This window comes from Cannabis sativa, chromosome 7 (assembly GCF_029168945.1).
Source record: "Cannabis sativa cultivar Pink pepper isolate KNU-18-1 chromosome 7, ASM2916894v1, whole genome shotgun sequence".
In the NCBI taxonomy this organism is placed as follows: domain Eukaryota; kingdom Viridiplantae; phylum Streptophyta; class Magnoliopsida; order Rosales; family Cannabaceae; genus Cannabis; species Cannabis sativa.
In genome coordinates this window covers 43,464,799-43,479,052 of record NC_083607.1, presented here as the reverse complement: position 1 = coordinate 43,479,052, position 14,254 = coordinate 43,464,799, and the positions used below count along the sequence as shown (strand labels likewise).

The following is a 14,254-nucleotide window of genomic DNA, read 5'->3' as shown; positions in this document are numbered from 1 at the left end:
TTCGGGTGCGATCATACCAGCACTAATGCACCGGATCCCATCAGAACTCCGCAGTTAAGCGTGCTTTGGCGAGAGTAGTACTAGGATGGGTGACCTCCTCAGAAGTCCTCGTGTTGCACCCCTAAATTTTTTGTTTTTTTAATTTTAATTTTTTTTCTTTATTATAATTTCGGAATGATTATTGTAATCGGGAAATTTGTGTACTTGGCTTGAGGGAGGAGAGGGGTTCGCTATAAATGACTATTCGCACAATACATTTCGGGTGCGATCATACCGGCACTAATGCCGGATCCCATCAGAACTCCGCAATTAAGCGTGCTTGGGCGAGAGTAGTACTAGGATGGGTGACCTCCTGGGAAGTCCTCGTGTTGCACCCCTAAATTTTTTGTTTTTTTAATTTTAATTTTTTTTCTTTATTATAATTTCGGAATGATTATTGTAATCGGGAAATTTGTGTACTTGGCTTGAGGGAGGAGAGGGGTTCGCTATAAATGACTATTCCGCACAATACATTTCGGGTGCGATCATACCAGCACTAATGCACCGGATCCCATCAGAACTCCGCTGTTAAGCGTGCTTGGGCGAGAGTAGTACTAGGATGGGTGACCTCCTGGGAAGTCCTCGTGTTGCACCCCTAAATTTTTTGTTTTTTTAATTTTAATTCTTTTTCTTTATTATAATTTCGGAATGATTATTGTAATCGGGAAATTTGTGTACTTGGCTTGAGGGAGGAGAGGGGTTCGCTATAAATGACTATTCCGCACAATACATTTCGGGTGCGATCATACCAGCACTAATGCACCGGATCCCATCAGAACTCCGAAGTTAAGCGTGCTTGGGCGAGAGTAGTACTAGGATGGGTGACCTCACAGGGAAGTCCTCGTGTTGCACCCCTAAATTTTTTGTTTTTTTAATTTTAATTTTTTTTCTTTATTATAATTTCGGAATGATTATTGTAATCGGGAAATTTGTGTACTTGGCTTGAGGGAGGAGAGGGGTTCGCTATAAATGACTATTCGCACAATACATTTCGGGTGCGATCATACCGGCACTAATGCACGGATCCCATCGAACTCCGCGATTAAGCGTGCTTGGGCGAGAGTAGTACTAGGATGGGTGACCTCCTGGGAAGTCCTCGTGTTGCACCCCTAAATTTTTTGTTTTTTTAATTTTAATTTTTTTTCTTTATTATAATTTCGGAATGATTATTGTAATCGGGAAATTTGTGTACTTGGCTTGAGGGAGGAGAGGGGTTCGCTATAAATGACTATTCCGCACAATACATTTCGGGTGCGATCATACCAGCACTAATGCACCGGATCCCATCAGAACTCCGCAGTTAAGCGTGCTTGGGCGAGAGTAGTACTAGGATGGGTGACCTCCTCGGAAGTCCTCGTGTTGCACCCCTAAATTTTTTGTTTCTTTAATTTTAATTTTTTTTCTTTATTATAATTTCGGAATGATTATTGTAATCGGGAAATTTGTGTACTTGGCTTGAGGGAGGAGATGGGTTCGCTATAAATGACTATTCCGCACAATACATTTCGGGTGCGATCATACCAGCACTAATGCACCGGATCCCATCAGAACTCGTGCTTGGGCGAGAGTAGTACTAGGATGGGTGACCTCCTGGGAAGTCCTCGTGTTGCACCCCTAAATTTTTTGTTTCTTTAATTTTAATTTTTTTTCTTTATTATAATTTCGGAATGATTATTGTAATCGGGAAATTTGTGTACTTGGCTTGAGGGAGGAGAGGGGTTCGCTATAAATGACTATTCCGCACAATACATTTCGGGTGCGATCATACCAGCACTAATGCACCGGATCCCATCAGAACTCCGCAGTTAAGCGTGCTTGGGCGAGAGTAGTACTAGGATGGGTGACCTCCTGGGAAGTCCTCGTGTTGCACCCCTAAATTTTTTGTTTTTTTAATTTTAATTCTTTTTCTTTATTATAATTTCGGAATGATTATTGTAATCGGGAAATTTGTGTACTTGGCTTGAGGGAGGAGAGGGGTTCGCTATAAATGACTATTCGCACAATACATTTCGGGTGCGATCATACCGGCACTAATGCCGGATCCCATCAGAACTCCGCCGTTAAGCGTGCTTGGGCGAGAGTAGTACTAGGATGGGTGACCTCCTGGGAAGTCCTCGTGTTGCACCCCTAAATTTTTTGTTTTTTTAATTTTAATTCTTTTTCTTTATTATAATTTCGGAATGATTATTGTAATCGGGAAATTTGTGTACTTGGCTTGAGGGAGGAGAGGGGTTCGCTATAAATGACTATTCCGCACAATACATTTCGGGTGCGATCATACCAGCACTAATGCACCGGATCCCATCAGAACTCCGCAGTTAAGCGTGCTTGGGCGAGAGTAGTACTAGGATGGGTGACCTCCTGGGAAGTCCTCGTGTTGCACCCCTAAATTTTTTGTTTTTTTAATTTTAATTTTTTTTCTTTATTATAATTTCGGAATGATTATTGTAATCGGGAAATTTGTGTACTTGGCTTGAGGGAGGAGAGGGGTTCGCTATAAATGACTATTCGCACAATACATTTCGGGTGCGATCATACCAGCACTAATGCACGGATCCCATCGAACTCCGCGAGATTAAGCGTGCTTGGGCGAGAGTAGTACTAGGATGGGTGACCTCCTGGGAAGTCCTCGTGTTGCACCCCTAAATTTTTTGTTTTTTTAATTTTAATTTTTTTTCTTTATTATAATTTCGGAATGATTATTGTAATCGGGAAATTTGTGTACTTGGCTTGAGGGAGGAGAGGGGTTCGATATAAATGACTATTCCGCACAATACATTTCGGGTGCGATCATACCAGCACTAATGCACGGATCCCATCAGAACTCCGCAGTTAAGCGTGCTTGGGCGAGAGTAGTACTAGGATGGGTGACCTCCTGGGAAGTCCTCGTGTTGCACCCCTAAATTTTTTGTTTTTTAATTTTAATTCTTTTTCTTTATTATAATTTCGGAATGATTATTGTAATCGGGAAATTTGTGTACTTGGCTTGAGGGAGGAGAGGGGTTCGCTATAAATGACTATTCCGCACAATACATTTCGGGTGCGATCATACCAGCACTAATGCACCGGATCCCATCAGAACTCCGCAGTTAAGCGTGCTTGGGCGAGAGTAGTACTAGGATGGGTGACCTCCTGGGAAGTCCTCGTGTTGCACCCCTAAATTTTTTGTTTTTTTAATTTTAATTCTTTTTCTTTATTATAATTTCGGAATGATTATTGTAATCGGGAAATTTGTGTACTTGGCTTGAGGGAGGAGAGGGGTTCGCTATAAATGACTATTCCGCACAATACATTTCGGGTGCGATCATACCAGCACTAATGCACCGGATCCCATCAGAACTCCGCAGTTAAGCGTGCTTGGGCGAGAGTAGTACTAGGATGGGTGACCTCCTGAAGAGTCCTCGTTTTGCACCCCTAAATTTTTTGTTTTTTTAATTTTAATTTTTTTTCTTTATTATAATTTCGGAATGATTATTGTAATCGGGAAATTTGTGTACTTGGCTTGAGGGAGGAGAGGGGTTCGCTATAAATGACTATTTCGCACAATACATTTTGGGTGCGATCATACCAGCACTAATGCACCGGATCCCATCGAACTCCGCGATTAAGCGTGCTTGGGCGAGAGTAGTACTAGGATGGGTGACCTCCTAGGAAGTCCTCGTGTTGCACCCCTAAATTTTTTGTTTTTTTAATTTTAATTTTTTTTCTTTATTATAATTTCGGAATGATTATTGTAATCGGGAAATTTGTGTACTTGGCTTGAGGGAGGAGAGGGGTTCGCTATAAATGACTATTCTGCACAATACATTTCGGGTGCGATCATACCAGCACTAATGCCGGATCCCATCAGAGCTCCGCAGTTAAGCGTGCTTGGGCGAGAGTAGTACTAGGATGGGTGACCTCCTGGGAAGTCCTCGTGTTGCACCCCTAAATTTTTTGTTTTTTTAATTTTAATTTTTTTTCTTTATTATAATTTCGGAATGATTATTGTAATCGGGAAATTTGTGTACTTGGCTTGAGGGAGGAGAGGGGTTCGCTATAAATGACTATTCCGCACGATACATTTCGGGTGCGATCATATCAGCACTAATGCACCGGATCCCATCAAAACTCCGCAGTTAAGCGTGCTTGGGCGAGAGTAGTACTAGGATGGGTGACCTCCTAGGAAGTCCTCGTGTTGCACCCCTAAATTTTTTGTTTTTTTAATTTTAATTTTTTTTCTTTATTATAATTTCGGAATGATTATTGTAATCGGGAAATTTGTGTACTTGGCTTGAGGGAGGAGAGGGGTTCGCTATAAATGACTATTCGCACAATACATTTCGGGTGCGATCATACCGGCACTAATGCACCGGATCCCATCAGAACTCCGCAGTTAAGCGTGCTTGGGCGAGAGTAGTACTAGGATGGGTGACCTCCTGAAGAGTCCTCGTGTTGCACCCCTAAATTTTTTGTTTTTTTAATTTTAATTTTTTTTCTTTATTATAATTTCGGAATGATTATTGTAATCGGGAAATTTGTGTACTTGGCTTGAGGGAGGAGAGGGGTTCGCTATAAATGACTATTCGCACAATACATTTCGGGTGCGATCATACCAGCACTAATGCACCGGATCCCATCAGAACTCCGCAGTTAAGCGTGCTTGGGCGAGAGTAGTACTAGGATGGGTGACCTCCTGGGAAGTCCTCGTGTTGCACCCCTAAATTTTTTGTTTTTTTAATTTTAATTTTTTTTCTTTATTATAATTTCGGAATGATTATTGTAATCGGGAAATTTGTGTACTTGGCTTGAGGGAGGAGAGGGGTTCGCTATAAATGACTATTCCGCACGATACATTTCGGGTGCGATCATATCAGCACTAATGCACCGGATCCCATCAAAACTCCGCAGTTAAGCGTGCTTGGGCGAGAGTAGTACTAGGATGGGTGACCTCCTAGGAAGTCCTCGTGTTGCACCCCTAAATTTTTTGTTTTTTTAATTTTAATTTTTTTTCTTTATTATAATTTCGGAATGATTATTGTAATCGGGAAATTTGTGTACTTGGCTTGAGGGAGGAGAGGGGTTCGCTATAAATGACTATTCCGCACAATACATTTCGGGTGCGATCATACCAGCACTAATGCACCGGATCCCATCAGAACTCCGCAGTTAAGCGTGCTTGGGCGAGAGTAGTACTAGGATGGGTGACCTCCTGGGAAGTCCTCGTGTTGCACCCCTAAATTTTTTGTTTTTTTAATTTTAATTCTTTTTCTTTATTATAATTTCGGAATGATTATTGTAATCGGGAAATTTGTGTACTTGGCTTGAGGGAGGAGAGGGGTTCGCTATAAATGACTATTCCGCACAATACATTTCGGGTGCGATCATACCAGCACTAATGCACCGGATCCCATCAGAACTCCGCAGTTAAGCGTGCTTGGGCGAGAGTAGTACTAGGATGGGTGACCTCCTAGGAAGTCCTCGTGTTGCAACCCTTTAATTTTTTGTTTTTTTAATTTTAATTCTTTTTCTTTATTATAATTTCGGAATGATTATTGTAATCGGGAAATTTGTGTACTTGGCTTGAGGGAGGAGAGGGGTTCGCTATAAATGACTATTCCGCACAATACATTTCGGGTGCGATCATACCAGCACTAATGCACCGGATCCCATCAGAACTCCGCAGTTAAGCGTGCTTGGGCGAGAGTAGTACTAGGATGGGTGACCTCCTGGGAAGTCCTCGTGTTGCACCCCTAAATTTTTTGTTTTTTAATTTTAATTCTTTTTCTTTATTATAATTTCGGAATGATTATTGTAATCGGGAAATTTGTGTACTTGGCTTGAGGGAGGAGAGGGGTTCGCTATAAATGACTATTCGCACAATACATTTCGGGTGCGATCATACCAGCACTAATGCACCGGATCCCATCAGAACTCCGCAGTTAAGCGTGCTTGGGCGAGAGTAGTACTAGGATGGGTGACCTTCTGGGAAGTCCTCGTGTTGCACCCCTAAATTTTTTGTTTTTTTAATTTTAATTTTTTTTCTTTATTATAATTTCGGAATGATTATTGTAATCGGGAAATTTGTGTACTTGGCTTGAGGGAGGAGAGGGGTTCGATATAAATGACTATTCCGCACAATACATTTCGGGTGCGATCATACCAGCACTAATGCACCGGATCCCATCAGAACTCCGCAGTTAAGCGCGCTTGGGCGAGAGTAGTACTAGGATGGGTGACCTCCTGGGTAGTCGTCATGTTGCTCACCTAAATTTTTTGTTTGTTTAATTTTAATTTTTTTTCTTTATTATAATTTCGGAATGATTATTGTAATCGGGAAATTTGTGTACTTGGCTTGAGGGAGGAGAGGGGTTCGCTATAAATGACTATTCCGCAAATTACATTTCGGGTGCGATCATACCAGCACTAATGCACCGGATCCCATCAGAACTCCGCAGTTAAGCGTGCTTGGGCGAGAGTAGTACTAGGATGGGTGACCTCCTGGGAAGTCCTCGTGTTGCACCCCTAAATTTTTTGTTTTTTTAATTTTAATTTTTTTTCTTTATTATAATTTCGGAATGATTATTGTAATCGGGAAATTTGTGTACTTGGCTTGAGGGAGGAGAGGGGTTCGCTATAAATGACTATTCCGCACAATACATTTCGGGTGCGATCATACCAGCACTAATGCACCGGATCCCATCAGAACTCCGCAGTTAAGCGTGCTTGGGCGAGAGTAGTACTAGGATGGGTGACCTCCTGGGAAGTCCTCGTGTTGCACCCCTAAATTTTTTGTTTTTTTAATTTTAATTTTTTTTCTTTATTATAATTTCGGAATGATTATTGTAATCGGGAAATTTGTGTACTTGGCTTGAGGGAGGAGAGGGGTTCGCTATAAATGACTATTCCGCACAATACATTTCGGGTGCGATCATACCAGCACTAATGCACCGGATCCCATCAGAACTCCGCAGTTAAGCGTGCTTGGGCGAGAGTAGTACTAGGATGGGTGACCTCCTGGGAAGTCCTCGTGTTGCACCCCTAAATTTTTTGTTTTTTTAATTTTAATTTTTTTTCTTTATTATAATTTCGGAATGATTATTGTAATCGGGAAATTTGTGTACTTGGCTTGAGGGAGGAGAGGGGTTCGCTATAAATGACTATTCCGCACAATACATTTTGAGTGCGATCATACCAGCACTAATACACCGGATCCCATCAGAACTCCGCTGTTAAGCGTGCTTGGGCGAGAGTAGTACTAGGATGGGTGACCTCCTGGGAAGTCCTCGTGTTGCACCCCTAAATTTTTTGTTTTTTTAATTTTAATTTTTTTTCTTTATTATAATTTCGGAATGATTATTGTAATCGGGAAATTTGTGTACTTGGCTTGAGGGAGGAGAGGGGTTCGCTATAAATGACTATTCCGCACAATACATTTCGGGTGCGATCATACCAGCATTAATGCACTGGATCTCATCAGAACTCCGCAGTTAAGCGTGCTTTGGCGAGAGTAGTACTAGGATGGGTGACCTCCTGGGAAGTCCTCGTGTTGCACCCCTAAATTTTTTGTTTTTTTAATTTTAATTTTTTTTCTTTATTATAATTTCGGAATGATTATTGTAATCGGGAAATTTGTGTACTTGGCTTGAGGGAGGAGAGGGGTTCGCTATAAATGACTATTCCGCACAATACATTTCGGGTGCGATCATACCAGCACTAATGCACCGGATCCCATCAGAACTCCGCAGTTAAGCGTGCTTGGGCGAGAGTAGTACTAGGATGGGTGACCTCCTGGGAAGTCCTCGTGTTGCACCCCTAAATTTTTTGTTTTTTTAATTTTAATTTTTTTTCTTTATTATAATTTCGGAATGATTATTGTAATCGGGAAATTTGTCTACTTGGCTTGAGGGAGGAGAGGGGTTCGATATAAATGACTATTCCGCACAATACATTTCGGGTGCGATCATACCAGCACTAATGCACCGGATCCCATCAGAACTCCGCAGTTAAGCGCGCTTGGGGCGAGAGTAGAACTAGGATGGGTGACCTCCTGGGAAGTCCTCGTGTTGCACCCCTAAATTTTTTGTTTTTTTTAATTTTAATTTTTTTTCTTTATTATAATTTCGGAATGATTATTGTAATCGGGAAATTTGTGTACTTGGCTTGAGGGAGGAGAGGGGTTCGCTATAAATGACTATTCCGCACAATACATTTCGGGTGCGATCATACCAGCACTAATGCACCGGATCCCATCAGAACTCCGCAGTTAAGCGTGCTTGGGCGAGAGTAGTACTAGGATTGGTGACCTCCTGGGAAGTCTTCGTGTTGCACCCCTAAATTTTTGTTTTTTTGAATTTTAATTTTTTTTCATTATTATAATTTCGGAATGATTATTGTAATCGAGAAATTTGTGTGCTTGGCTTGAGGGAGGAGAGGGGTTCGCTATAAATGAATATTCCGCACAATACATTTCGGGTGCGATCATACCAGCACTAATGCACCGGATCCCATCAGAACTCCGCAGTTAAGCGTGCTTGGGCGAGAGTAGTACTAGGATGGGTGACCTCCTGGGAAGTCCTCGTGTTGCACCCCTAATTTTTTTGTTTTTTTAATTTTAATTTTTTTTCTTTATTATAATTTCGGAATGATTATTGTAATCGGGAAATTTGTGTACTTGGCTTGAGGGAGGAGAGGGGTTCGCTATAAATGACTATTCCGCACAATACATTTCGGGTGCGATCATACCAGCACTAATGCACCGGATCCCATCAGAACTCCGCAGTTAAGCGTGCTTGGGCGAGAGTAGTACTAGGATGGGTGACCTCCTGGGAAGTCCTCGTGTTGCACCCCTAAATTTTTTGTTTTTTTAATTTTAATTCTTTTTCTTTATTATAATTTCGGAATGATTATTGTAATCGAGAAATTTGTGTGCTTGGCTTGAGGGAGGAGAGGGGTTCGCTATAAATGACTATTCCGCACAATACATTTCGGGTGCGATCATACCAGCACTAATGCACCGGATCCCATCAGAACTCCGCAGTTAAGCGTGCTTGGGCGAGAGTAGTACTAGGATGGGTGACCTCCTGGGAAGTCCTCCTGTTGCACCCCTAAATTTTTTGTTTTTTTAATTTTAATTTTTTTCTTTATTATAATTTCGGAATGATTATTGTAATCGGGAAATTTGTGTACTTGGCTTGAGGGAGGAGAGGGGTTCGCTATAAATGACTATTCCGCACAATACATTTCGGGTGCGATCATACCAGCACTAATGCACCGGATCCCATCAGAACTCCGCAGTTAAGCGTGCTTGGGCGAGAGTAGTACTAGGATGGGTGACCTCCTGGGAAGTCCTCGTGTTGCACCCCTAAATTTTTTGTTTTTTTAATTTTAATTCTTTTTCTTTATTATAATTTCGGAATGATTATTGTAATCGGGAAATTTGTGTGCTTGGCTTGAGGGAGGAGAGGGGTTCGCTATAAATGACTATTCCGCACAATACATTTCGGGTGCGATCATACCAGCACTAATGCACCGGATCCCATCAGAACTCCGCAGTTAAGCGTGCTTGGGCGAGAGTAGTACTAGGATTGGTGACCTCCTGGGAAGTCCTCGTGTTGCACCCCTAAATTTTTTGTTTTTTTAATTTTAATTTTTTTTCATTATTATAATTTCGGAATGATTATTGTAATCGAGAAATTTGTGTGCTTGGCTTGAGGGAGGAGAGGGGTTCGCTATAAATGAATATTCCGCACAATACATTTCGGGTGCGATCATACCAGCACTAATGCACCGGACCCCATCAGAACTCCGCAGTTAAGCGTGCTTGGGCGAGAGTAGTACTAGGATGGGTGACCTCCTAGGAAGTCCTCGTGTTGCACCCCTAAATTTTTTGTTTTTTTAATTTTAATTCTTTTTCTTTATTATAATTTCGGAATGATTATTGTAATCGGGAAATTTGTGTACTTGGCTTGAGGGAGGAGAGGGGTTCGCTATAAATGACTATTCCGCACAATACATTTCGGGTGCGATCATACCAGCACTAATGCACCGGATCCCATCAGAACTCCGCAGTTAAGCGTGCTTGGGCGAGAGTAGTACTAAGATGGGTGACCTCCTGGGAAGTCCTCGTGTTGCACCCCTAAATTTTTTGTTTTTTTAATTTTAATTTTTTTTCTTTATTATAATTTCGGAATGATTATTGTAATCGGGAAATTTGTGTGCTTGGCTTGAGGGAGGAGAGGGGTTCGCTATAAATGACTATTCCGCACAATACATTTCGGGTGCGATCATACCAGCACTAATGCACCGGATCCCATCAGAACTCCGCAGTTAAGCGTGCTTGTGCGAGAATAGTACTAGGATGGGTGACCTCCTGGGAAGTCCTCGTGTTGCACCCCTAAATTTTTTGTTTTTTTAATTTTAATTTTTTTTCTTTATTATAATTTCGGAATGATTATTGTAATCGGGAAATTTGTGTACTTGGCTTGAGGGAGGAGAGGGGTTCGCTATAAATGACTATTCCGCACAATACATTTCGGGTGCGATCATACCAGCACTAATGCACCGGATCCCATCAGAACTCGGCAATTAAGCGTGCTTGGGCGAGAGTAGTACTAGGATGGGTGACCTCCTGGGAAGTCCTCGTGTTGCACCCCTAAATTTTTTGTTTTTTTAATTTTAATTTTTTTTCTTTATTATAATTTCGGAATGATTATTGTAATCGGGAAATTTGTGTACTTGGCTTGAGGGAGGAGAGGGGTTCGCTATAAATGACTATTCCGCACAATACATTTCGGGTGCGATCATACCAGCACTAATGCACCGGATCCCATCAGAACTACTAGGATGGGTGACCTCCTGGGAAGTCCTCGTGTTGCACCCCTAAATTTTTTGTTTTTTTAATTTTAATTCTTTTTCTTTATTATAATTTCGGAATGATTATTGTAATCGGGAAATTTGTGTACTTGGCTTGAGGGAGGAGAGGGGTTCGTTATAAATGACTATTCCGCACAATACATTTCGGGTGCGATCATACCAGCACTAATGCACCGGATCCCATCAGAACTCCGCCGTTAAGCGTGCTTGGGCGAGAGTAGTACTAGGATGGGTGACCTCCTGGGAAGTCCTCGTGTTGCACCCATAAATTTTTTGTTTTTTTAATTTTAATTTTTTTCTTTATTATAATTTTGGAATGATTATTGTAATCGGGAAATTTGTGTGCTTGGCTTGAGGGAGGAGAGGGGTTCGCTATAAATGACTATTTCGCACAATACATTTCGAGTGCGATCATACCAGCACTAACGCACCGGCTCCCATCAGAACTCCGCAGTTAAGCGTGCTTGGGCGAGAGTAGTACTAGGATGTGTGACCTCCTGGGAAGTCCTCGTGTTGCACCCCTAAATTTTTTGTTTTTTTAATTTTAATTTTTTTTCTTTATTATAATTTCGGAATGATTATTGTAATCTGGAAATTTGTGTACTTAGCTTGAGGGAGGAGAGGGGTTCGCTATAAATAACTATTCCGCACAATACATTTCGGGTGCGATCATACCAGCACTAATGCACCGGATCCCATCAGAACTCCGCAGTTAAGCGTGCTTGGGCGAGAGTAGTACTAGGATCGGTGACCTCCTAGGAAGTCCTCGTGTTGCATCCCTAAATTTTTTGTTTTTTTAATTTTAATTTTTTTTCTTTATTATAATTTCGGAATGATTATTGTAATCGAGAAATTTGTGTACTTGGCTTGAGGGAGGAGAGGGGTTCGCTATAAATGACTATTTCGCACAATACATTTTGGGTGGGATCATACCAGCACTAATGCACCGGATCCCATCAGAACTCCGCAGTTAAGCGTGCTTGGGCGAGAGTAGTACTAGGATGGGTGACCTCCTGGGAAGTACTCGTGTTGCACCCCTAAATTTTTTGTTTTTTTAATTTTAATTTTTTTTCTTTATTACAATTTCGGAATGATTATTGTAATCGGGAAATTTGTGTGCTTGGCTTGAGGGAGGAGAGGGGTTCGCTATAAATGACTATTCCGCACGATACATTTCGAGTGCGATCATACCAGCACTAATGCACCGGATCCCATCAGAACTCCGCAGTTAAGCGTGCTTGGGCGAGAGTAGTACTAGGATGGGTGACCTCCTGGGATGTCCTCGTGTTGCACCCCTAAATTTTTTGTTTTTTTAATTTTAATTTTTTTTCTTTATTATAATTTTGGAATGATTATTGTAATCGGGAAATTTGTGTACTTGGCTTGAGGGAGGAGAGGGGTTCGCTATAAATGACTATTCCGCACAATACATTTCGGGTGCGATCATACCAGCACTAATGCACCGGATCCCATCAGAACTCCGATTAAGCGTGCTTGGGCGAGAGTAGTACTAGGATGGGTGACCTCCTGGGAAGTCCTCGTGTTGCACCCCTAAATTTTTTGTTTTTTTAATTTTAATTTTTTTTCTTTATTATAATTTCGAAATGATTATTGTAATCGGGAAATTTGTGTACTTGGCTTGAGGGAGGAGAGGGGTTCGCTATAAATGACTATTCCGCACAATACATTTCGGGTGCGATCATACCAGCACTAATGCACCGGATCCCATCAGAACTTCCCGCCGATTAAGCGTGCTTGGGCGAGAGTAGTACTAGGATGGGTGACCTCCTGGGAAGTCCTCGTGTTGCACCCCTAAATTTTTTGTTTTTTTAATTTTAATTTTTTTTTCTTTATTATAATTTCGGAATGATTATTGTAATCGGGAAATTTGTGTACTTGGCTTGAGGGAGGAGAGGTGTTCGCTATAAATGACTATTCCGCACAATACATTTCGGGTGCGATCATACCAGCACTAATGCACCGGATCCCATCAGAACTCCGCAGTTAAGCGTGCTTGGGCGAGAGTAGTACTAGGATGGGTGACCTCCTGGGAAGTCCTCGTGTTGCACCCCTAAATTTTTTGTTTCTTTAATTTTAATTTTTTTTCTTTATTATAATTTCGGAATGATTATTGTAATCGGGAAATTTGTGTGCTTGGCTTGAGGGAGGAGAGGGGTTCGCTATAAATGACTATTCCGCACAATACATTTCGGGTGCGATCATACCAGCACTAATGCACCGGATCCCATCAGAACTCCGCAGTTAAGCGTGCTTGGGTGAGAGTAGTACTAGGATGGGTGACCTCCTGGGAAGTCGTTGTGTTGCACCCCTAAATTTTTTGTTTTTTTAATTTTAATTTTTTTTCTTTATTATAATTTCGGAATGATTATTGTAATCGGGAAATTTGTGTACTTGGCTTGAGGGAGGAGAGGGGTTCGCTATAATTGACTATTCCTCACAATACATTTCGGGTGCGATCATACCAGCACTAATGCACCGGATCCCATCAGAACTCCGCAGTTAAGCGTGCTTGGGCGAGAGTAGTACTAGGATGGGTGACCTCCTGGGAAGTCCTCGTGTTGCACCCCTAAATTTTTTATTTTTTTAATTTTAATTTTTTTTCTTTATTATAATTTCGGAATGATTATTGTAATCGGGAAATTTGTGTACTTGGCTTTAGGGGGGAGACGGGTTCGCTATAAATGACTATTCCGCACAATACATTTCGGGTGCGATCATACCAGCACTAATGCACCGGATCCCATCAGAACTCCGCAGTTAAGCGTGCTTTGGCGAGAGTAGTACTAGGATGGGTGACCTCCTGGGAATTCCTCGTGTTGCACCCCTAAAGTTTTTGTTTTTTTAATTTTAATTTTTTTTCTTTATTATAATTTCGGAATGATTATTGTAATCGGGAAATTTGTGTACTTGGGTTGAGGGAGGAGAGGGGTTCGCTATAAATGACTATTCCGCACAATACATTTCGGGTGCGATCAAAACCTCAAATCTCATATCCAAATAAACTTTCAATCCATCTTCAATCTTACAGTCAATGTAAGACTTTATAGATTTCTCAAACTCCAAAAATTTCTCCTCTATAGTCTTCTTAACCTCTAAAAACCCAGCATCAAGAACAGCCTTCTGATGATTTAAAATTACAGCTAAAGAGTCTTTCATGTGCTTTGAAATCCTATTGGAAACACCTTTTAGCACATCCTTGGCAACCTTCTCAGGAATATTTTGAACACCAGAAGATTGTCCTTTAACCAACTTCTTGGGCATCGCTGGTCCCACAAAATCATCATCAGAAACACTCAAACCATACCACTCAAACTCAGAAAGATCTAACAAATCTTTCTCT

The 14,254-nt window shown here is 41.4% G+C and overlaps 52 non-coding genes and 1 pseudogene across 52 annotated transcripts; all 53 read left to right on the top strand.

Moving 5' to 3' along the window:
• The first annotated feature begins 3 nt into the window (after nt 1-3).
• LOC133029489 (5S ribosomal RNA) lies at nt 4-122 on the top strand. Its single transcript, XR_009683611.1, has one exon. It is a non-coding gene; the product is annotated as a 5S ribosomal RNA (ribosomal RNA).
• A 138-nt stretch (nt 123-260) lies between these two features.
• On the top strand, nt 261-377 carry LOC133029505 (5S ribosomal RNA). Its single transcript, XR_009683630.1, has one exon. It is a non-coding gene; the product is annotated as a 5S ribosomal RNA (ribosomal RNA).
• Nucleotides 378-516: 139 nt separating this feature from the next.
• LOC133029448 (5S ribosomal RNA) lies at nt 517-635 on the top strand. Its single transcript, XR_009683566.1, has one exon. It is a non-coding gene; the product is annotated as a 5S ribosomal RNA (ribosomal RNA).
• Nucleotides 636-774: 139 nt separating this feature from the next.
• On the top strand, nt 775-894 carry LOC133029476 (5S ribosomal RNA). The gene has a single exon (XR_009683598.1). It is a non-coding gene; the product is annotated as a 5S ribosomal RNA (ribosomal RNA).
• Nucleotides 895-1,032: 138 nt separating this feature from the next.
• Nucleotides 1,033-1,149, top strand: LOC133029551 (5S ribosomal RNA). The gene has a single exon (XR_009683674.1). It is a non-coding gene; the product is annotated as a 5S ribosomal RNA (ribosomal RNA).
• Nucleotides 1,150-1,288: 139 nt separating this feature from the next.
• On the top strand, nt 1,289-1,407 carry LOC133029444 (5S ribosomal RNA). Its single transcript, XR_009683562.1, has one exon. It is a non-coding gene; the product is annotated as a 5S ribosomal RNA (ribosomal RNA).
• A 139-nt stretch (nt 1,408-1,546) lies between these two features.
• LOC133029380 (5S ribosomal RNA) lies at nt 1,547-1,654 on the top strand (annotated as a pseudogene).
• A 139-nt stretch (nt 1,655-1,793) lies between these two features.
• LOC133029524 (5S ribosomal RNA) lies at nt 1,794-1,912 on the top strand. Its single transcript, XR_009683649.1, has one exon. It is a non-coding gene; the product is annotated as a 5S ribosomal RNA (ribosomal RNA).
• Nucleotides 1,913-2,050: 138 nt separating this feature from the next.
• On the top strand, nt 2,051-2,167 carry LOC133029509 (5S ribosomal RNA). Its single transcript, XR_009683634.1, has one exon. It is a non-coding gene; the product is annotated as a 5S ribosomal RNA (ribosomal RNA).
• A 139-nt stretch (nt 2,168-2,306) lies between these two features.
• LOC115698326 (5S ribosomal RNA) lies at nt 2,307-2,425 on the top strand. Its single transcript, XR_004008092.1, has one exon. It is a non-coding gene; the product is annotated as a 5S ribosomal RNA (ribosomal RNA).
• A 138-nt stretch (nt 2,426-2,563) lies between these two features.
• On the top strand, nt 2,564-2,682 carry LOC115698337 (5S ribosomal RNA). The gene has a single exon (XR_004008094.2). It is a non-coding gene; the product is annotated as a 5S ribosomal RNA (ribosomal RNA).
• A 139-nt stretch (nt 2,683-2,821) lies between these two features.
• Nucleotides 2,822-2,939, top strand: LOC133029475 (5S ribosomal RNA). Its single transcript, XR_009683597.1, has one exon. It is a non-coding gene; the product is annotated as a 5S ribosomal RNA (ribosomal RNA).
• Nucleotides 2,940-3,077: 138 nt separating this feature from the next.
• Nucleotides 3,078-3,196, top strand: LOC115698341 (5S ribosomal RNA). The gene has a single exon (XR_004008095.2). It is a non-coding gene; the product is annotated as a 5S ribosomal RNA (ribosomal RNA).
• A 139-nt stretch (nt 3,197-3,335) lies between these two features.
• LOC133029506 (5S ribosomal RNA) lies at nt 3,336-3,454 on the top strand. The gene has a single exon (XR_009683631.1). It is a non-coding gene; the product is annotated as a 5S ribosomal RNA (ribosomal RNA).
• Nucleotides 3,455-3,593: 139 nt separating this feature from the next.
• LOC133029525 (5S ribosomal RNA) lies at nt 3,594-3,711 on the top strand. The gene has a single exon (XR_009683650.1). It is a non-coding gene; the product is annotated as a 5S ribosomal RNA (ribosomal RNA).
• Nucleotides 3,712-3,850: 139 nt separating this feature from the next.
• LOC133029508 (5S ribosomal RNA) lies at nt 3,851-3,967 on the top strand. The gene has a single exon (XR_009683633.1). It is a non-coding gene; the product is annotated as a 5S ribosomal RNA (ribosomal RNA).
• A 139-nt stretch (nt 3,968-4,106) lies between these two features.
• LOC133029498 (5S ribosomal RNA) lies at nt 4,107-4,225 on the top strand. The gene has a single exon (XR_009683622.1). It is a non-coding gene; the product is annotated as a 5S ribosomal RNA (ribosomal RNA).
• Nucleotides 4,226-4,363: 138 nt separating this feature from the next.
• Nucleotides 4,364-4,482, top strand: LOC133029488 (5S ribosomal RNA). Its single transcript, XR_009683610.1, has one exon. It is a non-coding gene; the product is annotated as a 5S ribosomal RNA (ribosomal RNA).
• A 138-nt stretch (nt 4,483-4,620) lies between these two features.
• Nucleotides 4,621-4,739, top strand: LOC133029492 (5S ribosomal RNA). The gene has a single exon (XR_009683615.1). It is a non-coding gene; the product is annotated as a 5S ribosomal RNA (ribosomal RNA).
• Nucleotides 4,740-4,878: 139 nt separating this feature from the next.
• LOC115698336 (5S ribosomal RNA) lies at nt 4,879-4,997 on the top strand. The gene has a single exon (XR_009683620.1). It is a non-coding gene; the product is annotated as a 5S ribosomal RNA (ribosomal RNA).
• Nucleotides 4,998-5,136: 139 nt separating this feature from the next.
• Nucleotides 5,137-5,255, top strand: LOC133029482 (5S ribosomal RNA). The gene has a single exon (XR_009683604.1). It is a non-coding gene; the product is annotated as a 5S ribosomal RNA (ribosomal RNA).
• Nucleotides 5,256-5,394: 139 nt separating this feature from the next.
• LOC133029465 (5S ribosomal RNA) lies at nt 5,395-5,513 on the top strand. Its single transcript, XR_009683583.1, has one exon. It is a non-coding gene; the product is annotated as a 5S ribosomal RNA (ribosomal RNA).
• Nucleotides 5,514-5,653: 140 nt separating this feature from the next.
• LOC133029471 (5S ribosomal RNA) lies at nt 5,654-5,772 on the top strand. Its single transcript, XR_009683593.1, has one exon. It is a non-coding gene; the product is annotated as a 5S ribosomal RNA (ribosomal RNA).
• A 137-nt stretch (nt 5,773-5,909) lies between these two features.
• On the top strand, nt 5,910-6,028 carry LOC133029399 (5S ribosomal RNA). Its single transcript, XR_009683523.1, has one exon. It is a non-coding gene; the product is annotated as a 5S ribosomal RNA (ribosomal RNA).
• A 139-nt stretch (nt 6,029-6,167) lies between these two features.
• Nucleotides 6,168-6,286, top strand: LOC133029571 (5S ribosomal RNA). The gene has a single exon (XR_009683695.1). It is a non-coding gene; the product is annotated as a 5S ribosomal RNA (ribosomal RNA).
• A 139-nt stretch (nt 6,287-6,425) lies between these two features.
• On the top strand, nt 6,426-6,544 carry LOC133029464 (5S ribosomal RNA). The gene has a single exon (XR_009683582.1). It is a non-coding gene; the product is annotated as a 5S ribosomal RNA (ribosomal RNA).
• Nucleotides 6,545-6,683: 139 nt separating this feature from the next.
• On the top strand, nt 6,684-6,802 carry LOC133029452 (5S ribosomal RNA). Its single transcript, XR_009683570.1, has one exon. It is a non-coding gene; the product is annotated as a 5S ribosomal RNA (ribosomal RNA).
• Nucleotides 6,803-6,941: 139 nt separating this feature from the next.
• On the top strand, nt 6,942-7,060 carry LOC133029440 (5S ribosomal RNA). The gene has a single exon (XR_009683559.1). It is a non-coding gene; the product is annotated as a 5S ribosomal RNA (ribosomal RNA).
• A 139-nt stretch (nt 7,061-7,199) lies between these two features.
• Nucleotides 7,200-7,318, top strand: LOC115698331 (5S ribosomal RNA). Its single transcript, XR_009683592.1, has one exon. It is a non-coding gene; the product is annotated as a 5S ribosomal RNA (ribosomal RNA).
• A 139-nt stretch (nt 7,319-7,457) lies between these two features.
• Nucleotides 7,458-7,576, top strand: LOC133029503 (5S ribosomal RNA). Its single transcript, XR_009683628.1, has one exon. It is a non-coding gene; the product is annotated as a 5S ribosomal RNA (ribosomal RNA).
• Nucleotides 7,577-7,715: 139 nt separating this feature from the next.
• Nucleotides 7,716-7,834, top strand: LOC133029427 (5S ribosomal RNA). Its single transcript, XR_009683547.1, has one exon. It is a non-coding gene; the product is annotated as a 5S ribosomal RNA (ribosomal RNA).
• A 139-nt stretch (nt 7,835-7,973) lies between these two features.
• On the top strand, nt 7,974-8,093 carry LOC133029523 (5S ribosomal RNA). Its single transcript, XR_009683648.1, has one exon. It is a non-coding gene; the product is annotated as a 5S ribosomal RNA (ribosomal RNA).
• A 140-nt stretch (nt 8,094-8,233) lies between these two features.
• On the top strand, nt 8,234-8,352 carry LOC133029485 (5S ribosomal RNA). The gene has a single exon (XR_009683607.1). It is a non-coding gene; the product is annotated as a 5S ribosomal RNA (ribosomal RNA).
• Nucleotides 8,353-8,491: 139 nt separating this feature from the next.
• On the top strand, nt 8,492-8,610 carry LOC133029392 (5S ribosomal RNA). The gene has a single exon (XR_009683516.1). It is a non-coding gene; the product is annotated as a 5S ribosomal RNA (ribosomal RNA).
• A 139-nt stretch (nt 8,611-8,749) lies between these two features.
• Nucleotides 8,750-8,868, top strand: LOC115698328 (5S ribosomal RNA). The gene has a single exon (XR_009683853.1). It is a non-coding gene; the product is annotated as a 5S ribosomal RNA (ribosomal RNA).
• Nucleotides 8,869-9,007: 139 nt separating this feature from the next.
• LOC133029472 (5S ribosomal RNA) lies at nt 9,008-9,126 on the top strand. The gene has a single exon (XR_009683594.1). It is a non-coding gene; the product is annotated as a 5S ribosomal RNA (ribosomal RNA).
• Nucleotides 9,127-9,264: 138 nt separating this feature from the next.
• On the top strand, nt 9,265-9,383 carry LOC133029746 (5S ribosomal RNA). The gene has a single exon (XR_009683841.1). It is a non-coding gene; the product is annotated as a 5S ribosomal RNA (ribosomal RNA).
• A 139-nt stretch (nt 9,384-9,522) lies between these two features.
• On the top strand, nt 9,523-9,641 carry LOC115698335 (5S ribosomal RNA). The gene has a single exon (XR_009683588.1). It is a non-coding gene; the product is annotated as a 5S ribosomal RNA (ribosomal RNA).
• A 139-nt stretch (nt 9,642-9,780) lies between these two features.
• LOC115698329 (5S ribosomal RNA) lies at nt 9,781-9,899 on the top strand. Its single transcript, XR_009683590.1, has one exon. It is a non-coding gene; the product is annotated as a 5S ribosomal RNA (ribosomal RNA).
• Nucleotides 9,900-10,038: 139 nt separating this feature from the next.
• Nucleotides 10,039-10,157, top strand: LOC133029394 (5S ribosomal RNA). Its single transcript, XR_009683519.1, has one exon. It is a non-coding gene; the product is annotated as a 5S ribosomal RNA (ribosomal RNA).
• A 139-nt stretch (nt 10,158-10,296) lies between these two features.
• LOC133029473 (5S ribosomal RNA) lies at nt 10,297-10,415 on the top strand. Its single transcript, XR_009683595.1, has one exon. It is a non-coding gene; the product is annotated as a 5S ribosomal RNA (ribosomal RNA).
• Nucleotides 10,416-10,554: 139 nt separating this feature from the next.
• Nucleotides 10,555-10,673, top strand: LOC133029490 (5S ribosomal RNA). Its single transcript, XR_009683613.1, has one exon. It is a non-coding gene; the product is annotated as a 5S ribosomal RNA (ribosomal RNA).
• Nucleotides 10,674-11,039: 366 nt separating this feature from the next.
• Nucleotides 11,040-11,158, top strand: LOC133029451 (5S ribosomal RNA). Its single transcript, XR_009683569.1, has one exon. It is a non-coding gene; the product is annotated as a 5S ribosomal RNA (ribosomal RNA).
• A 138-nt stretch (nt 11,159-11,296) lies between these two features.
• Nucleotides 11,297-11,415, top strand: LOC133029517 (5S ribosomal RNA). The gene has a single exon (XR_009683641.1). It is a non-coding gene; the product is annotated as a 5S ribosomal RNA (ribosomal RNA).
• Nucleotides 11,416-11,554: 139 nt separating this feature from the next.
• LOC115698338 (5S ribosomal RNA) lies at nt 11,555-11,673 on the top strand. Its single transcript, XR_009683624.1, has one exon. It is a non-coding gene; the product is annotated as a 5S ribosomal RNA (ribosomal RNA).
• Nucleotides 11,674-11,812: 139 nt separating this feature from the next.
• On the top strand, nt 11,813-11,931 carry LOC133029463 (5S ribosomal RNA). Its single transcript, XR_009683581.1, has one exon. It is a non-coding gene; the product is annotated as a 5S ribosomal RNA (ribosomal RNA).
• Nucleotides 11,932-12,070: 139 nt separating this feature from the next.
• Nucleotides 12,071-12,189, top strand: LOC115698330 (5S ribosomal RNA). The gene has a single exon (XR_009683600.1). It is a non-coding gene; the product is annotated as a 5S ribosomal RNA (ribosomal RNA).
• A 139-nt stretch (nt 12,190-12,328) lies between these two features.
• LOC133029511 (5S ribosomal RNA) lies at nt 12,329-12,445 on the top strand. Its single transcript, XR_009683636.1, has one exon. It is a non-coding gene; the product is annotated as a 5S ribosomal RNA (ribosomal RNA).
• A 139-nt stretch (nt 12,446-12,584) lies between these two features.
• Nucleotides 12,585-12,706, top strand: LOC115698327 (5S ribosomal RNA). The gene has a single exon (XR_009683676.1). It is a non-coding gene; the product is annotated as a 5S ribosomal RNA (ribosomal RNA).
• A 140-nt stretch (nt 12,707-12,846) lies between these two features.
• On the top strand, nt 12,847-12,965 carry LOC133029633 (5S ribosomal RNA). The gene has a single exon (XR_009683755.1). It is a non-coding gene; the product is annotated as a 5S ribosomal RNA (ribosomal RNA).
• A 139-nt stretch (nt 12,966-13,104) lies between these two features.
• On the top strand, nt 13,105-13,223 carry LOC115698334 (5S ribosomal RNA). Its single transcript, XR_009683612.1, has one exon. It is a non-coding gene; the product is annotated as a 5S ribosomal RNA (ribosomal RNA).
• A 139-nt stretch (nt 13,224-13,362) lies between these two features.
• Nucleotides 13,363-13,481, top strand: LOC133029518 (5S ribosomal RNA). The gene has a single exon (XR_009683642.1). It is a non-coding gene; the product is annotated as a 5S ribosomal RNA (ribosomal RNA).
• A 139-nt stretch (nt 13,482-13,620) lies between these two features.
• On the top strand, nt 13,621-13,739 carry LOC115698333 (5S ribosomal RNA). The gene has a single exon (XR_009683585.1). It is a non-coding gene; the product is annotated as a 5S ribosomal RNA (ribosomal RNA).
• The last annotated feature ends 515 nt before the right edge of the window (nt 13,740-14,254 follow it).